Genomic DNA, 20007 nt, shown 5'->3' on the forward strand with positions numbered 1-20007 from the left:
CCGACCATGAAATAAACCTGAGTACTTCACAGCAATTATCGGTGAGTGCTGTTCCTTTTTTTCCTTTTGCTTAATGTTTCATGCTCTGATGCTTTTGGAACAAGCACCCCGTAGCTGTACTCAACATAGACCGACCTGGAAGTTTTCACTTGTTATAGCAGAGATCAATAGCACCGCGTGTGCTTTCTGCAACTAGTCGCTGGTTGATTGATGTGGACAGTCCTCAGTGGAAGTAGTGCCCCGCAAATCTTTTTTGTTATTACTGCATTTGTGAGGTTGTGGTGGCAGCTGCGGTCCGTGGCAGCAGCAGCGGTGGCGGCAGCAGGTGCAGTCAGTGGCGGCAGCAGCAGCGGCGGTAAGTGGCGTTAGCAGCAGCGGTGGTCAGTGGTGACAGCAGCTGCAGGCAGCAGTGGCGGTCAGTGGCAGCAGCAGCAGCGGTGGTCAGTGGCGGCAGCAGCGGTGGTCAGTGGCGGCAGCGGTGGCGGTCAGTGGCGGCGGCAGCGGTGGCGGTCAGTGGCGGCGGCAGCAGCGTCGGCGGTCAGTGGCGGCAGCGGTCAGTGGCGGTAGCAGCAGCGATGGTGGTCAATGACGGCAGAAGCGGCGGGTCCGTGGTGTCAGTGGTGGCAGTAGCGGTGGGTCAGTAGTGGAGCAGGCGGTGCAGTGAATGTTTCAGTCTGTCCACGGTCCTGGTTCAAATGATGGCGCCTGGAGCGGCGCATGCGCAGATGGAGCTCTCATCCAAGGGATCCATCTGTGTACGCACTGACTCCCGGCGCCATCAATTGAAACTGGGACCGCGGACACACTGGGACACCTACCACACAGCCTCCGCAGTCCACACAGCCATCCGCCCACCCGAACAGAGAGGCAGCCAGCCTCCAGGACAGAGAGGAAGCTGGCACCGACAGGCACCCGGCTGCCCGCATGCAGCCACAGGCACCCGGCCGCCCAAACGCACCCGGTTGCCACACAGACAGCCCCCCTCCCCCGGTAAGCTATATCCCGATTTTAAGACGCATCCCTCATTTTCCTCCCAAATTTTTGGGAGGAAAAGTGCGTTTTATAATCCGAAAAGTACGGTATATGAATTTACAAAAATAATAAACGTTTCAATTAAAAACGTAATCTATGTAATAGGTTATTTTCTGACTATAGATATAGACCAGACAAGAGGATCAAAGTGCAATGCTAATGGATAGAGACTTATTAGCAGAGGACCTTAGTAATAAGTGACTATTAACTACAAGGAGCTGTCTGGAAAGCCGGCCTCCAAAAAAGAAGCATTGTTTCCTGCTTAGTCTGCTGCCATTACAGGTGGTGTCACTCTGGAATCACATATCCTCCAAGGTAAGGACCCATCAGAAAGCTGCTGGACCCAGCACAGCAAGTCAGTGACTTACTCACAGCATGTGCTTTGTCACAATGTAACCAGTCAAAAATGGCATTTTATATCTGTAAAAACTAAACGGTGTGTATCCAAGGTGCGATATGCAGGTTTTTTATTCTGTGCTCGTGTGAATAATTAGATTTCAATGCTTTACATTTTGGGTGCGTAAAATTCATAGTCACAAAGACCATTCAAGACATAGTGATGGTAGTTACAGGGGTCAAAAGGAGACTATGGACGCCTAAGTCCACAGACTGTCTACAGCTGAAGGAGCGGACTGGTGATCAGTGCTACTCTGCTGTCTTCTTGTTTGATTTATCTCTCCGGGATTATGCTCTGAAGAAACTTTTGTTACTTTTTACTATGGGTCGCTGCCTATTCACCTGGTAATTGACTTTTTGAATGCATGTGTGACTCCCTGGCAAAACCAGGTTGTCACTGAGCCTGCACAAATCCACCAAAGTGCAGGCTCTTCTCCTCTTTGGCACCAACACAGTCCCCACACAGGTATACAACAGCCAATCAGGCCCTAGCCCCCCAGGACAATGGGAGGGACCGAGGAGAAGAGCTCAGGAAGTGACAGGGAAGAGTTTCAGTTTGAGCTGTAGTCATTGGACAGCTGACAGGAGGGAGTTGGAGCTCCCGGGAGAAAGTGGTAGTCGGGGTTGGAGCCCTGGCAACTTGGTTTACAATACAGACTCTGTGTGTTTACTGACCATCCAAATCAGCATCAGCTCATCCAGCACCACGACAACAAACTGTGAGTTGCCTGTTCCCTGCAATCCCTCACCATCCTCTGGGCCCCGAGATTACATCTCCTCTACCCGTGGAGGGGATCCCACCTTGCTGCCCCGCTCCATCAGCCCCAGGCACCCACATACAAGGCAGCGGCTGTGTCACCATCCCTCACTGCAACCCATGAGTGGCGTCACTGACAAATACTCTATAGCCTGTAAATAACCCCTTTTCACTCTTGGGCAACGGACGGCTGCACGAGCCCCGGATACGGCTGCCACAGCCACTGCCCGGATCCGAGCGCCTTGAGCGTCCCCCCGGTTGTGGTCTGTCCCCCGCCCGCGACACATGTGTAATGGGAAACTGATCAGTTGTGGAATGACTGACCGTCGGGCGGAGGTAACTAAGAATGTAACTTTTTTTGAGCGGCAAAAAAACGCAGTGCACAGGATTCCATCAGCATCCATTGTTGGTTATGATGGAAGCCTATGGGCACCTGTCGCGGGTGGGGAGGAGGGTGTCAGCACTGCGCTCACCCCTCTGCTCGGGTCCGGCTGCTGCTGCTCAGTGGTGGCTCGAGCGGTGGGCCGGATCCCGGGGGTTTTCAAGTGGCACTCTTCGCCCGTGAGTGAAAGGGGATTGGGTTTTGGGATATAGTCTATTGTCCGTGACGCCACCCACGGTTGTGGTGATTTGTTAACCCCACCGCTGCTCGGTGTGGGGATCCCGGGAGTGATGGTGTGAAGCAGCAAGTTGTTGTGTTGCCCCTCCGTGGGTAGGGGTTGGTGATCCCGGGGCCCGGTGATGAGGTGAAAGATGCAGGGCTTAGTGGGCGCAGGGACGCGGGGGCAGCGCTGTGCCTTGCGGCACTGTGGTACTCACTCAGCCTGAGACGTTGACACAGTAAACATGTGGTAAAACACACGTCTCGGTAAAACACACGGCTGGAAAGACGGTTCCCACAGACGGCTGCACTTGCTTTCCCCAGTAGGTGACGGTGATGTCCCTTTTACTGCACCTAATGTTGTTGATGGTCTCGATGGGTTCCCACCGGTAACCCGCTCCCCGGCTTCAAGCTGGACCGGAGGAGCTCTACTCTTTGCCCGCAGGCGCTGGCCCCTAGAAACTGGTGCCCTGGCGGTGGCGGTGTCTCTACTTTAATGGTTGGGCTGTTGCCTTCAATCGGGACTTGGTTGTTGGGAGACAGACGTCCCCATCACTGACGGATTTGGCAAATTATGGCGACTCCTAGCCTTGCCGGGGTCCGAGAGGCCCCTGCCCTGGTGCTGACTATTCTTTGCACACTGCTCCAGACCGCCGGGTCACCACCCGTCCGCGGTCCTTCCAGGAACTCCCGAGCAGTCACCCCTGCGGACAATCACCGCCGTCTGCTGACCTTGCTGTCTCAGTCCGGGGCACACACCCGGACCAGCTTCAGGCTTTCTTACTGTCACTTTTACTCCTTTACTCCAGTTTTCTCCTTTGCTCCTCTACCACTTCACTTCCTTCACTGTTCTACTTGTTTACTCCTCACTCAAGCCCTGCCTGGGCTAAACTGCCTGGTTCTTCCCGCCTCCAGAGCTGTGAACTCCTCGGTGGGCGGAGCCAACCGCCTGGCCCACTCCCTGGTGTGAACATCAGCCCCTGGAGGAAGGCAACAAGGATTTTGGGTTAGCTTAGGTGTTCCTAACTGGGGTGTAGGGTGTGGTGGTGTAATGACCTGTGACCCCTGGCTTGCCCAGGGCGTCACACACCGGAATCCGTCCGAATCAGTCAAATGACGGATCCCAGTGACGGATCAGTTTTTTTCAACTGAGCTTCCTCAGATGAGGTGTAAATACATTCCCGGTCAGAATATTCATTCATTCATTCATTCATTCATTCTCTCTCGCTCTCCTACAATGGATCTGTTTTTTTTGCAGGATCCATCGCATCAGTTTTACAACAATCTGCGACGCATCCGCCCCATCAGTCACAAAACGGATTGTGACTGATGCAAAAAAACAAAAGTGTGAAAGTAGCCTAAGGAGGTGGACTGGTTGCTGCCTTGTTCCTTTCCCTGTAGACACCAATCGCATACTGTACTTTCATATAGTAAAATGTGAATGGTGTTGTGCGTCTTTTTTAAATATTGTGCAATGTGGATTGGGATGTTATATAATGTGTAATGTATAGCACTTTTATATGTAGTTACCTGACTGTAGGGCAGGAAGTAGGTAAGGGTTGGGATTTGCCCACAATGGGAAGAGTTAGATCATAGGGAAAGAGATGATTCCCTTCTAGAAAGTTAGTGAAGACCCAGTGTGTGGAGCGCACCGGGCTCTGGTAAGGCATGCCCACCTGTGAAGGATTGGGATGCAGTGAGTGGCGGATTCTCATGGCCCTGTTGAAGAGGTGCAACCAGGTGGCCTGGTGGAGAAATTTGCCCAGGTTCCCAGATCTGAGTCACAAGCTGAGGCCTATACCATGACTTAGCCCCTTTCTTGCAGACGGGCTGAACAAGTTAACCCCTTCAGGACCGGCCGATTTTGTGTGACGCCCTGGCCTATCAGGTCGTCACAGGGTATTGTGCAATCTGTCCTTCTGCACAGTATCCACTCCTCCTTGGTTACGGGTCCTGGTCATTTGGTATTTCTAACAGCTTAGCCAATCAAAATCCTAGGAACACTTTACACTGTACTCACCAGACACACCATTGTGGGGCCTGAAGGGAATAGGGTTGCCCACATGGGGGGCTGGAAAGGGAAAAGTGGAAAAGCGACAGTGGAGCAGAGGAGAGAGTGAAGTGAACCAGGAGAGGAAGGAGGTGCAGGTGACTCTCTGAGAGAGAGAGGTCACCGGCCTGGAGCAGAGCTCCTCTAGTTACTAGGGGGCAGACGTTGGTCTGGGCTTGGTAGGAGCTGGAACCCCAGTCGCAGAAGATTGTGTCAAAGGGCACGGACTGCCTAGGAGGGCAGCCGGCGGCCTTGAGCTATCACCGGGCAGGGGCCAGAGCACGATGGGGTACGTGGATCCTAAGCTGGAAAGTAGCTTCACGCGTTCCGGTAATTTACCCGACGAGGGTGAAGACTTCAAGATTCATCCCCAACCCGCTCTAAAATTGGAGTACTAGCGCACCGATGGGATAGGACTTTCCCAATACAGTCCAAAGAAATCCTACGCGTGAACCCTGAGAGCAAGCTCACTCAGTTAGCCATACGGGTGAGCGGGACCCGGAGTTTCATACCTGAGGGTCCAAATAGAGACAAAGGTGCCAAGGAAAGGGCCACAGGCTAACAGCAACACCAAGGGCACGGACCCAAGCGTGCTCCCTACAAGCTGCAGTGGTGCTGTCGGTGTTGTTATTCCTGGACTGAGTGAGTACACTGGAAACCCCCTTTCCTATACCCCATGGCACCCGAAGCACCAACCATCCAACGGGCCCCAGGACACAAACCCCCTACCCACGGAGGGGTTAAACATCTGGCTGCAGCACCATCGTCACCGGGCTCCCCAACAGCAGCGGTGGTCCCTCACATTACCATGCACCGTGGGTGGCGTCGCGAACATTCTAACTCCATTGTACATATCCCCCCTCTTCTTTTAATTCGAGTGTCCACGCGGACCCACCAGATCCGGAGACCCCTTGAGCCACCGCGGCTCCAGATCCGAATAGTTTGGCCGCTGGCACGGGGGCGGTACATTTGCGCTTTCCGTTTCTTTTTTGGTAGTCTTCTTCCGAGAGACGTAAGTTTTTTATTTTTCAGTCAATATGGTCATGGGAGGGCTTGTTTTTTGCAGAAGAAGCTATATGTGAAACCATTTACCATATAGTGTACTGCAAAACGGCAAAAAAATTCCAAATGCGGAAAAATTGCAAAAAAACATGCGATTGCACTATTGTTTTTTTATATATTTTTATTCACTGTGTTCTCCATATCATAAAACTCGTGTCGTTGTGATGCCTCAGGTTGGTGCGAGTTCGTTGACATCAAACATGAATAGGTTTACTTTTATCTAAGGGGTTAAAAAAAATCAAAAGTTTGTCTGAAAAAAAGTGGCGTACGTTTTGCGCCATTTTCCGCGACCTGAAGCGTTCTCATTTTTTGGAATCTATGGCTCAGTGACGGCTTATTTTTTGTATCTCAAGCTGACATTTTTAATGATACCATTTTTGCGCAGATGCTACGTTTTGATCGCCTGTTATTGCATTTAGTGCAAAATTTGTGGCGACCAAAAAAAGTAATTTTGGCGTTTGGAATTTTTTTGCTGCTATGCTGTTTACCGGTCAGATTAATTGATTTTATATTTTCATAGATCAGGCATTTCTGAACACGGATACCAAATGTGTGTATATTTTTTATTTTTTCAACCCTTTAATTTTCAATAGGGCGAAAGGGGGGGTGATTTGAACTTTTAGGTTTTTTAAATTTTTTTTAAAAAAGTTTTTTTTTACCTTTTTTTATTTTACTAATCACCGTAGGAGGCTATAACGATCAGCTGTCTGATCACTTTTCCATATCTTCCGATCACAATTAGGCTGCTTTCACACATCCGGTTTTTGCAGTGCGGCTCAGTCCGGCTCAAAAACCTATGCAACGGATGGGGCGAAAAAAACGGATCCGTTGCATAAGTTTTTCCATGTGGCCCGTCCGGTTTTTGACGGATGCGGCTTGATACTGAGCATGCGCAGTTAAAAAAAAACGCATCCGGCGCAATGCGGTTTTTTCGCCAAAAAAAACGTGCCCAGCAACGTTCCATCCTGCCGCCGCATGGGCTAATTATGCCGCATCCGGCAAAAACCGGATGCAACGCAAGGCCATGCGGCACAATACGGCGCTAATGCAGGAATATGCAGAAAAAAACGCAACCAGCGGCAAAAAAAAAACAAAAAAAAAAACGGTTGTGCCGCTCAGCAAAAACCGGATGTGTGAAAGCAGCCTTACACAGCTGTGAACACCAGATATGCTCATCTCCTGTCTCACACAGCTCTTGGCTGTATGAGACAGGAAGTGGGTCGTGTGAGCTACAGCAGTCTCCACATGACCCTGTGCTACCATGACAACCATTGGATCCACATGATCACGTCACGTCAGAGTGATTACACACAGACTGATTTATTTCAAGTGTTTATTTCTGTAAGGCTGTGCGCACGTTGCGTACAGTCACTGCAGAATTTTCTGCAGCGATCTGAAGAGCACACGTGTGCTTCAAATCGCTGCAGAAAATGTCCGTAGTGAAAAAAAAAGCCGATTCCATGCGCTCTGCCTGCAGCTCCTGCCATAGACAGAGCAGGGGCTGCCGGCAAAGCGCACGGAAGAAGTGACATGTCACTTCTTAGAACGCGCGCTTCTGGCAGCAGCCGAAGCTCTGCGCTCTAAAACGCCACGTGCGCACGACCCCTGCACAATCTCCATAGATTATGCAGGGGATGCAGGACGCATGCAGTTACGCTGCGCTACAAATCAGTGTCTTGATCTACAAAACGCATCTGCAGAAACGCAGGTGAAAACGCAGGTAAAAAGCGCTGAAAACGCACTAAAAACGCGGTAAATACACATGCGTTTTTAGCGCTAAAAAATGGTCAAAAGCCATTTGGTCAAAAACCAAGGGAAGGAAAACGTGCAGAATAAACTGCAGGTACTCCGACGCAACGTGCGCACATAGCCTAAGGCTGCGACCGCACTTTGCGTTCTCCTACTTGCAGTTCTAAATGCACGTTTTGGGCTTAATTGATTTGACCAAAGTTGCCTTTTCCAGAAATTTAGCGCTGAAAACGCATGCGTATTTACTGCGTTTTAGATGCGTTTTCAGCGCTTTTTACATGCTTTTTCACCAGCGTTTTGACAGATGCGTTTTGAACATCAAAACACTGCTAAATAAAGTTGAAACAGTCAAACAAAATGAAAAAAGAGAAAAAAAAATGAACAAATCTATATTAATGGGAAAAATAAAGAAAATATAGATATTTCAGAAAATTATAGCGGTAATATACATTTTATCGGTAAAATTGCATTTAAAGCATAATTTTCTTAATTTTAATTGTCGGATTATGTGTGTGTGTAAAGGGACATAGCAAATCATTATTTTGATGTGCAAAAAGCATGCGTTTTGGTAGTCCAAAATGTATGTTTTCTGCACTGAAAAAGCAGGTAGAACGCTGGAATTTACAGAAATCTTGGTTTTTGCCATTTCTCATTGACTTCAATGTTAGCAAAATGCACCCAAAATGGCAAAAACAACTGACATGCTGCTTCTTTGAACGCATGGTTTTTGCCACAAAATATGCAAATTAAACGCAGCATTTAGAAACGCAAAGTGCGGTCTAGACATCCCCATTTCCCATTGACTTTGCTGGAAAATCAAAACGCATGCCTTTTGGCATGAAAAAGGTGCAGTTCAAAATGTACCTAAAACGCAGCTGAAACGCAGGTGGAAATGCAAAGTGCGTTCGCACCCTAATGACCTTCTCTGCTCTCCCCCTCTCTTTTTTTTTTTTAGTACGTTCTTATGTTGAATTTTTTGATGCTGCGTATTTTCACTCCGAAAAAACACAGCATAAGGGTAGGAGCACATGCTACCAATTTGGTGCAGAAATTTTCTGCATCAAGTCTGCACCTACTGGAACAAAAATGCACCAAAAACCACATGTGCTTTTGGTGCAGTTTTGTTGCTTTTTTTTATGCGTTTTTTCAGTAAAGTCAATGGCTGAAAGGGCTTAAAAATGCAGGGAAAAAAAACACAATTGACATACTGCAGATTTTTTCTGCACCAAAATCTGCACCAAATCTGCAAGGAAAAAAAAAATCAACGTCTCATAGACTTTGCTGGCTTCAGGATAGGCAAGCAGATTTTGGTAAAATTTCTCAAATAAATGCTTAAAAAAATGCACTGTGTGCACATATTTCAGTTCCAGCAAAGGGGATTGGACTTACAGAAATCTACTGCTCACTGTGCTTATTTTTCATGATGTAAACTGACCTGTGCTAAATTTTATGTGCAGACTTTTGCCATAAAGTTTCATTAGATGCCGAACGTCCATAGGTAAAAAAAACGCACACTGAAAACACCACGGTTACTTACCGGTAGCCGGTTTTTCCAGAACCCATGACAGCACCACGTGAGAGAGGGATCGCCCAGCGAGGACAGGAAACCATTTTGAATAAAAGGGCAGTACTTCTCCCCTTCGTCAGTTGATTACCGAGAACGAGAGGACCTCCAACAAACGTTATAACTTACTCCATCACCACTAAACACACACACATACACACCGAAAAGTGTACACCAAGGATGAAAAAGGGAGGGAATATAAGGGTGCTGTCATGGGTTCTGGAAAAACCGGCTACCGGTAAGTAACCGTGGTGTTTTCCCCTCACCCATGACAGCACCACGTGAGAGATTTCCAGAGAAACCTATTTAGGGAGGGACCACCGCCTCAAGCACCCGTCTACCAAATGAAAGAGCAGCCGAGGAGGATAGGTCCAACCGATAGTGCCGGAAAAAAGTAGACTGTGAGGACCAGGTAGCGGCCCTACAAATTTGTTCAATAGATACCTGCGCACGTTCAGCCCAGGAGGTAGACACCGCTCGGGTGGAATGGGCCCGGATGTTCTCTGGAACGGGCGCTCCACTAGAGGAGTAGGCTAAAGTAATGGCCTCCCTAATCCACCTAGCGATAGTACTCTTAGACACCCCCTGACCCTTTGTACTACCCTGAAAGGAGATGAATAATGACTGTGTCTTCCTCACTGCCCGCGTCACTGAAAGATAGTGCAGGAGAGCCCTGCGCACATCTAGGGTGTGAAATCTACGTTCCCCCTCACTAGTGGGACGGCTGCAGAACGAGGGCAGGACTATTTCTTGCGTCCTATGAAAATGAGATGCGACTTTCTGGAGATACGCCGGGTCTGGCCGCAAGATGACTCTATCCTCAAGGACCTGAGTGTAAGGCTGTACTACCGATAGGGCCTGTAAATCACTGATCCTCCGTGCCGAGGTTAACGTGACTAGCAATACGGTTTTCAGGGTAATCAACGTCAGGGGCTCAAAGGGGGGTCCCGTGAGGGCATCCAAGACCAAATTCAGGTCCCAGGGAGGAACCTTAGGTATGACCACTGGTTTTGCTCTGCCACTAGCCATAATAAATCGCTTAATCCACTTGTTGGCCGCCAGGTTACAATTGTATAGGGCCCCCAAGGCTGAGACCTGTACCTTGAGAGTGTTCACTACTAACCCCAGATCAAACCCCTTCTGAAGGAATTCCAAAATGCACTCAACAGGAGCCTCCGGACCCAGGGGACCATTAGAGAACTGCAGGAATTTTTGCCACACCCTCCTATATATTTTGGTGGTAACAGGTTTTCGGCTTTTCAACAATGTAGAAATAAGGTCAGGGGAAAAACCTTTGCTCCTCAACAGCGACCTTTCAAATTCCAGGCTGTTAAATGGAATCCCTTCGCTTGTGCGTGGAATACTGGTCCCTGGACTAACAGGTCCGGAACTTCCGGCAAAACCCAGGGATCCGTGACAGACATCGCCCGTAGGAGAGAAAACCACGGCCTTTTGGGCCAGAAGGGGGCGATAAGAAGCACCCTCGCCCGGTCCTCCCTGATCTTTTGCAGAACGGTCGGCAGCATGATAATCGGAGGAAACGCATAAGCTAGGCTGAAGGTCCATGGAACCTGTAGCGCGTCTACGGCAAAGGGCTGGTCCGACGGGCTTAGAACTGCACTACCTGCCTGTTTAGCCTGGTGGCAAAGAGGTCTATCTACGGCATGCCCCAGAGAGTCACTATCTGCCGAAAGACCCGAGGATTCAAGGACCATTCCCCTCGCCGCAGATGATGGCGGCTGAGGTAATCTGCCGTGACATTGAGATGCCCCTTGATGTGGAGAGCCGAGAGGGAGAGAAGATGTTGCTCCGCCCAGAGAAACAGCCGGTAAGACACCTGCATGAGGGACGGGGATCTCGTGCCCCCTTGGTGGTTGACATAGGAGACTGTGGACTGGTTGTCTGACATGACCAGAACATGCCGCCCCTGAAGGTGAGGGAGAAAAGCGTGTAGGGCACGCTCCACTGCCCACAGCTCCCGGAGATTCGAGGGTTGCGCCGCCTCCTGTGGTCACCACCATCCCTGAGAAATGTGCTCGAGAAGGTGAGCTCCCCAGCCAGACTGGCTTGCATTGGTAGTGACCACCCTCCGGTCCCGAGGTAGCCAGGGAACACCCACAGACAGGTTGTCCACGGATGTCCACCAGAGGAGAGAGCTTCTGACCGCCCAGGATAGGGTGATGACCCCTTCCAAACAATCATTTAATGTTTTCTGGGCATACAGAACCTGCCACTGGAGAGCCCTGGAGTGGACCCGACTGCACGGAACCGCTGGGAAGCAAGATGTCAGAGTACCCAGCAAGGACATAGCCTGCCTCAGAGACATCCTGGGATGGTGGATCGCCCGCAGGGCTAAGCCCGAAACCCTCCGAACCTTTTCTGCGGGCAAAAGGCACTGCTGACACACTGAGTTGAGAGTGAGACCGAGGAATGATTGAATCGTGACCGGGCCCAACCGGGACTTCTCGTAATTCACCATCCAACCCAGGTTTTGTAGAGTCAGTTGAAGGTAGCGGAGATGTGCCGTACATTGCTATTTGGAGTTCCTGATTACCAGGAAGTCATCCAGGTAAGGAACCAGTAGAACATTCCGTATCCACAGGTGAGCCGACATCTCTGCCACTATCTTCGTAAAAATCCTGGGGGCGACAGACAGCCCAAAGGGGAGGGCTCGGAACTGAAAATGACCAATCTGGTTGTTGATGGAAACAGCCACTCGCAGGAACCGCTGAAAACGGGGATGTATAGGGACATGGTAATAGGCATCCTCCAAGTCTATCACTGCCATATAACAGTCGCGGAACAGCAGCTTTATGGCCGACTGAACAGACTCCATCTTGAACGGGAAATACTGTAAAAACTGGTTGAGACGCCTGAGGTTTATTATCGTTCGGAAGGAACCGTCCGGTTTTCCTACGAGAAAGAGGGGGGAATAGAACCCTTTTCCTCTTTCCGCTACGGGCACCTCACACAGGACTGCCTTCCCAAGCAACATCAGGACTTCCGATTCCAGAGCATGTTGCACTGACTGCGACCTCCGAAGGGGAGTGATGGTGAAACTCTGTGGTGGCTGAAGGAGAAACTGGAACTGGAGACCGTCTCTGATAATGGATCAAACGTAGGCATTTGAGGAAATGCTTTCCCACTGCTCCAGAAAGTGAGAAAGGCGTCCTCCGACCGGCAGCTTGGCGTCACGGTGCAGACTTCTTTGAGGAGGCTGGGGCGCCCCTGAACATGAAGCCGGACTCCCGCTGGGGTCTGCGCTCCCACCGCCGATTATCCGGGGGCCTGCCTTTGGAGAACCTCTGCCTCCGAAAGGAATGAGAGGACCCAGAGTGGAACCGCGGGAAGGTCTTCTTGTCATCTGACGCCTTGTCCAGTGCGTCCTCCAGCTATTTTCCAAAAAGCAGGCGACCGTCACAGGGCACCGTACACAATTTGTGTTTGGACTGCAGATCACCTGGACAGCCCTTCAGCCACAATGCCCGTCGGGCTTGATTGGACAGTCCAGCAGAACGAGCCCCAAGTCTGATAACATCCGCTGAGGAATCCGCCAGAAAGGCTGCTGCCCCCTGGAGAAGTGGAAATTTTGACAGGATCTTTTCACGGGAGGTGTTATCCCGCAACTGATCCTCAACCTGTTGGAGCCAGATCATGAAGGAACGGGCCGTGCAGGTATTTGCGATGGCCGGCCTCAAGATCCCTGCAGATGCTTCCCATAAATGCTTAAGGACGACATCCGCTTTCTTGTCCAGGGGATCTTTCAATGTTCCTGAGTCCTCCAAGGGGATGCCTCCCCGTCGAGAGGTCTTCGCGATGACAGAATCGATCCGAGGCGCCTTATCCCATACGGCCGTCTTGTCCTCGTCAAAGGGATATTTCCGTTTGGAGGAGGAGGGGAGAGAGCCCACTTTGTCCGGACGCTTCCACTCCTTTTGAATAAGCGCCTCAATCTTGTCGTTGACCGGAAAGGTACGCTTCTTCTTTACTTCCAGACTTCCAAACATAACATCCTCCAGGGATCTAGAGGACTTCTCCCCTGTCAACCCCATAGTAGCCCTGACTGATTTGACTAGCGACCCTATATCATCAATGGAGAAGCACGGCCTGCCTCCCACATCACAATCTGAGGACGAGGAGTCTGAGTCAGAGGCCGTACCAGAGGAGGAAGAGGAAGGGGCAGAGTCTACTGGTTTTGATTTTTTTCTCTTTTAGAAGGACTTCATGGAATCCTGAACTTCTGAGCAGATAGCTGACCGGTCGTCCGCCGAGAGTCCCGGAGATTCCTCCGCAATAGTGCGACGAATACACGCCTGACACAACTTCTTTTGCCCACTCTTCCGAGAGGGGTTCCCTGCATAGGGGGCACTCCTTATGTTTCTTTTTGGACATTGATTTTTTAGGGGCCTAAGAAGGGTAGACAAAAGCAGGGGAGAAAAAACCCCCAAGGGAACCATGAGTAAGGAGACATTCACGAAGATCCACTCACCACCATAGGAATCAAGGGTACCGGTTTTGAAGGCTGTTTCGGAACATACACAGGCCTCACAGGAGCTGCAGAGTCACGAGAGGATCTGCTGTCATGGCTGCCACGACCCGTACGACCAGTATCACTCCGGTCATCTGTTTTCCTGCCCTGCTGACGCCGCACGGGAGAGTGCTGCTGCTGATCCGTGTCCATTGCAGAGCCTAGGCACCAGCACGTGACAGTTGCCAGAAGAGCCGCCTTAACCAGAATCCTCCGCCTTCCGGTCCCAGGTGAGGCTCCTCTCCGCTGCCCCCACGCTCCCCACGGTGCCTGGACAGGAGCACCCGCAGCCCCGAATGGCAGGCTGCATGCCCCGCAGCGTTGCATGGGCGCCGCCATCTTGGCCGGTGACGTCACGCCAAGCCTGCCTCCAGCTCCCAGCATGCCCGCCGCGCAGCCGCACGGTCGCGCACCCGGAAGTCAGAGGCAGCATGGAGCGCAGGGCGGGGAGGAAGGAGCGGCGGACCGGGATCCCACAGACGGCTCCTGCCGCACGCCCCCGCACGGACACCAGGACCCCCCCAAGGGCAAGTGGACGGCGCTTCCAGCCCCGAAGAACGGTGCTACAGGACCCACCCTGCTCTTCCAGACACCAGACGGGGCTGGGTAAGCAGGCGATTTCTTCTTCTCTTCACCGCCAGTTTTCAGAACGGGGGTCCCCCATCAAGGACAGGAAACCAACTGACGAAGGGGAGAAGTACCGCCCTTTTATTCAGAATGGTTTCCTGTCCTCGCTGGGCGGATCCCTCTCTCACGTGGTGCTGTCATGGGTGAGGGGAAAATGCATATTATCTACACATGACTGTAGCAAAAAAAGTTATGTTATAGCTAAATACCAAGGAATATCAAAAACAAAGCCGCTTAATGTAAAACATGACACTCCCAGAAGAGTAAACTACACAATAAAACGCATGCCAGAGAAACAAAAAATGTGGTATAACTCCAATATAAAACAAAATATTTTATTTCAAATATGTAAAATCAAAACATAATATTAACAAAAAAACAAAATTCTTTCTTTTTTTTTTTTCTTTTTCTTTGGCTAAGCGCTGGACCATCGGGATCACGAATGTCCCCTCCTGGATTGCGGCCTCTTGGTGGCCAATTGTGTCGGAACACATACGTCCGGCGGATTGGTTATACCTGAGTCCGCAATGGGATGGAGACTAGAGTTGAGCGCGGTTCGCGGTTCGAGGTTCTCCAGTTCTAGGCTCGAGTGATTTTGGGGCCTGTTCTAGATCGAACTAGAACTCGAGCTTTTTGCAAAAGCTCGATAGTTCTAGAAACGTTCGAGAACGGTTCTAGCAGCAAAAAAACAGCTAATTCCTAGCTGGCTTTCCGCTGTAATAGTGTAAGTCACTCTGTGACTCACACTATTATGACATTTCAGTGTATAGTGTGCGTGAACAGCGCCTTCAGATCACTGCTGTTTCTATAATGGCGATCGCCATTTTTTTTTTTTTTCCTTGTCTTCCTTCCCTAAGCGCGCGCGTCTTGTGGGGCGGGCCAGCATGTCAGCCAATCCCAGACACACACACAGCTAAGTGGACTTTTAGCCAGAGAAGCAACGGCATGTGTGATAGGATGTCCATGTCACATGTCCCTGCATTATAAAACCGGACATTTTCCTCCAGGACACCATTATCTCTTCTGCGTCCTTGGTGTCAGACATCACTGTCGCAGCTCCGTCCTCCTGAGTCCTATCGCTGATACAGCTGTATGCGCTCCATACACAGCGCTGGACAGCTTAGGGATAGCACTTTCCATCAGTCCTTTTAAGGGCTCGTACCGGCAGGGTCAGAGCCATAGGTGACAGGTCCTGAAAACAGCGACAGCGTCTGTGTAGCAAAGGTCAGGGATATCGTCGCTGCATTTCCCTATTAGGAGGGAATAGAAAGGCAGGATTCCTTTCCTCTACCCAGAGCCCCACAATCCTGGCACTGTACCCTCCTGTCCTCTGCACACTACAACTCATTATAACTAAGCCATTATACTAGCAAACACTCAGTGTACCTAGTGGCATCATAAACGTGGCTATTGGACTTTGCTATAGTCCCACTAGTGCAAAGACATTTGCAGCACCTCTGCCTGCATTGCACACTCCAACTCATTATAACTAAGCCATTATACTAGCAAACACTCAGTGTACCTAGTGGCATCCTAAACGTGGCTATTGGACTTTGCTATAGTCCCACTAGTGCAAAGACATTTGCAGCACCTCTACCTGCATTGCACACTCCAACTCATTATAACTAAGCCATTATACTAGCAAACACTCAGTGTACCTAGTGGCATCCTAAACGTGGCTATTGGACTTTGCTATAGTCCCACTAATGCAAAGACATTTGCAGCACCTCTGCCTGCATTGCACACTCCAACTCATTATAACTAAGCCATAATACTAGCAAACACTCAGTGTACCTAGTGGCATCCTAAATGTGGCTATTGGACTTTTGTCTAGTCACACTAGTGCAAAGATATTTGCAGCACGTCTGCCTGCATTGCACACTCCAACTCATTATAACTAAGCCATTATACTAGCAAACACTCAGTGTACCTAGTGGCATCCTAAACGTGGCTATTGGACTTTGCTATAGTCCCACTAGTGCAAAGACATTTGCAGCACCTCTGCCTGCATTGCACACTCCAACTCATTATAACTAAGCCATTATACTAGCAAACACTCAGTGTACCTAGTGGCATCCTAAACGTGGCTATTGGACTTTTGTCTAGTCACACTAGTGCAAAGACATTTGCAGCACCTCTACCTGCATTGCACACTCCATCTCATTATAACTAAGCCATTATACTAGCAAACACTCAGTGTACCTAGTGGCATCCTAAACGTGGCTATTGGACTTTGCTATAGTCCCACTAGTGCAAAGACATTTGCAGCACCTCTACCTGCATTGCACACTCCAACTCATTATAACTAAGCCATTATACTAGCAAACACTCAGTGTACCTAGTGGCATCCTAAACGTGGCTATTGGACTTTGCTATAGTCCCACTAGTGCAAAGACATTTGCAGCACCTCTGCCTGCATTGCACACTCCAACTCATTATAACTAAGCCATTATACTAGCAAACACTCAGAGTACCTAGTGGCATCCTAAACGTGGCTATTGGACTTTGCTATAGTCCCACTAGTGCAAAGACATTTGCAGCACCTCTGCCTGCATTGCACACTTCAACTCATTATAACTAAGCCATTATACTAGCAAACACTCAGTGTACCTAGTGGCATCCTAAACGTGGCTATTGGACTTTGCTATAGTCCCACTAGTTCAAAGACATTTGCAGCACCTCTGCCTGCATTGCACACTTCAACTCATTATAACTAAGCCATTATACTAGCAAACACTCAGTGTACCTAGTGGCATCCTAAACGTGGCTATTGGACTTTTGTCTAGTCACACTAGTGCAAAGACATTTGCAGCACCTCTGCCTGCATTGCACACTCCAACTCATTATAACTAAGCCATTATACTAGCAAACACTCAGTGTACCTAGTGGCATCCTAAACGTGGCTATTGGACTTTTGTCTAGTCACACTAGTGCAAAGACATTTGCAGCACCTCTACCTGCATTGCACACTCCAACTCATTATAACTAAGCCATTATACTAGCAAACACTCAGTGTACCTAGTGGCATCCTAAACGTGGCTATTGGACTTTGCTATAGTCCCACTAGTGCAAAGACATTTGCAGCACCTCTACCTGCATTGCACACTCCAACTCATTATAACTAAGCCATTATACTAGCAAACACTCAGTGTACCCAGTGGCATCCTAAACGTGGCTATTGGACTTTGCTATAGTCCCACTAGTGCAAAGACATTTGCAGCACCTCTGCCTGCATTGCACACTCCAACTCATTATAACTAAGCCATTATACTAGCAAACACTCAGTGTACCTAGTGGCATCCTAAACGTGGCTATTGGACTTTTGTCTAGTCACACTAGTTCAAAGACATTTGCAGCACCTCTACCTGCATTGCACACTCCAACTCATTATAACTAAGCCATTATAGTAGCAAACACTCAGTGTACCTAGTGGCATCCTAAACGTGGCTATTGGACTTTGCTATAGTCCCACTAGTGCAAAGACATTTGCAGCACCTCTGCCTGCATTGCACACTCCAACTCATTATAACTAAGCCATTATACTAGCAAACACTCAGTGTACCTAGTGGCATCCTAAACGTGGCTATTGGACTTTGCTATAGTCCCACTAGTGCAAAGACATTTGCAGCACCTCTGCCTGCATTGCACACTCCAACTCATTATAACTAAGCCATTATACTAGCAAACACTCAGTGTACCTAGTGGCATCCTAAACGTGGCTATTGGACTTTGCTATAGTCCCACTAGTGCAAAGACATTTGCAGCACCTCTGCCTGCATTGCACACTCCAACTCATTATAACTAAGCCATTATACTAGCAAACACTCAGTGTACCTAGTGGCATCCTAAACGTGGCTATTGGACTTTGCTATAGTCCCACTAGTGCAAAGACATTTGCAGCACCTCTGCCTGCATTGCACACTCCAACTCATTATAACTAAGCCATTATACTAGCAAACACTCAGTGTACCTAGTGGCATCCTAAACGTGGCTATTGGACTTTTGTCTAGTCACACTAGTGCAAAGACATTTGCAGCACCTCTACCTGCATTGCACACTCCAACTCATTATAACTAAGCCATTATACTAGCAATTTGTGCTGCCAGTTTAAGGGCCGTAGTTGCATTGTCAGGGATATTTATTCTTTATTATTCTGCTGTTAATAAAGCTAGACCACCACTGCAATCTACACCACCTCTCAATTTTTACTACCACATTTTCAGTGCACAATCTTGTCGCAATCAACATGAGTGGCAAAATGACAGATGCTGGTGGAAAGGGGAAGAGGCGTGGTGGAAAAGGCAAAAAAGGTTTTGTCCGTGGGGAAGGTGGCAAAGCTCCATTATCATCTGCTGAAGATAGACCATCTACCAGCAAAAGTAAGATGTCTACTACTTACCGTGGACAATCCGATGTGCTCCCTTTTTTACGGACACGAACAACAGGAACAAAGGTAGATGATGGCCAAAAAAGGAAAATGCTTGAATGGATCTCAAGTGGTCCAACAAGTGCCCTCTCAGCCACTTCAAGTACCGCATCCAAAAAACACCAGTCCTCTGAGTTGTCATCCCAATCAAACTTGCTTTCTCCCAGCTCTGAAGTCTCCATCAGCCCTGCACAGTATGGTGGAACTGAGATGGCTGAGTCTGCAGAGCTGTTCAGTCACACTATAGCCTGGTAATTAGAGGTCTGCTCCCAAGCTACAGTGAGTACAGAACAGGAAATGGTCTGCAGTGATGCCCAGAACCTTTGTGACTCTGATTCAGGCCGTGAGGACCAAGTTTCTGAGCATAATGTTGACCCTTTGTCACAAACTGTAACACCTGTGGTTATAGACAATGAGGAACATACTGATGAAGATGAGACGCAGATACCCGATTGGGATGACAACTTAAATATTCGGTCAGGGCAAGAAGAGGCTCGGTCTGAGGGGGAGGGGAGTGCAAACACAACAATTGATGATGAAGTTCTAGATCCCACCTACTGTCAACCCACAGTCAGGCACTCGAGGAGGTCAACAGAGGTGGTGGAGGAGGATGCAACTGATGACGAAGTTACCTTGCGCCTTCCTGGACACAGTCGGAGTACTGGTAGCACGTCTACAACTGCATCCTCAGCCACCACTCTGCCTCTGAGCATTATTCGGGGTGGATCAACAGGTCGCATGGCCTCTAAGACTTGCCTAGCCTGGTCCTTTTTTGACATAGAAAAAGATCGCCCAAATTATGTGATCTGTAAAATTTGTCATGGTTCTCTTAGTAGAGGTCAAAACCTCAGCAGTTTGACAACTTCTTCCATGAATCGTCACATGAATAAATATCATATGGCCCGGTGGGAAGCTCACCGTGCTGCAATGCGGCCTAGCGGAGCGAACCATCCACCGCCTGCCCCTTCCAGTGCATCCGCGCGCTCGTCATCTTCTAGGACTGTGGGGACAGCTGTCACACCTGTTTTTCCACCCACAACTTCCACCACTGTAACCGCAACAGGCAGTTTGCTTGGTAGGTCGTCAGTTGGTTTGGAAGGGGAAACAAGTGAGTGTGTACAGCTCTCTCAGACATCGATAGCACCAACGTTGGATGAAGGCAACATCATGTCTCCGCCTGCACTTTCCTCACAAACCTGCATTTTTCCAGGGACA

General features: G+C 49.3%; 1 protein-coding gene across 1 annotated transcript in view; it reads left to right on the forward strand.

The window, feature by feature from the left end:
* The first annotated feature begins 1288 nt into the window (after positions 1-1288).
* LOC142305892 (ADP-ribosyl cyclase/cyclic ADP-ribose hydrolase 2-like) overlaps positions 1289-20007 on the forward strand; it is an 80424-nt gene continuing 61705 nt past the window's right edge. Inside the window, exon 1 of the mRNA XM_075346901.1 lies at positions 1289-1347. The gene's annotated coding sequence lies outside the window, so the exon portion shown is untranslated. The remainder of the gene's footprint in view (positions 1348-20007) is intronic.

This window comes from Anomaloglossus baeobatrachus, chromosome 1 (assembly GCF_048569485.1).
Source record: "Anomaloglossus baeobatrachus isolate aAnoBae1 chromosome 1, aAnoBae1.hap1, whole genome shotgun sequence".
Lineage (NCBI taxonomy): Eukaryota > Metazoa > Chordata > Amphibia > Anura > Aromobatidae > Anomaloglossus > Anomaloglossus baeobatrachus.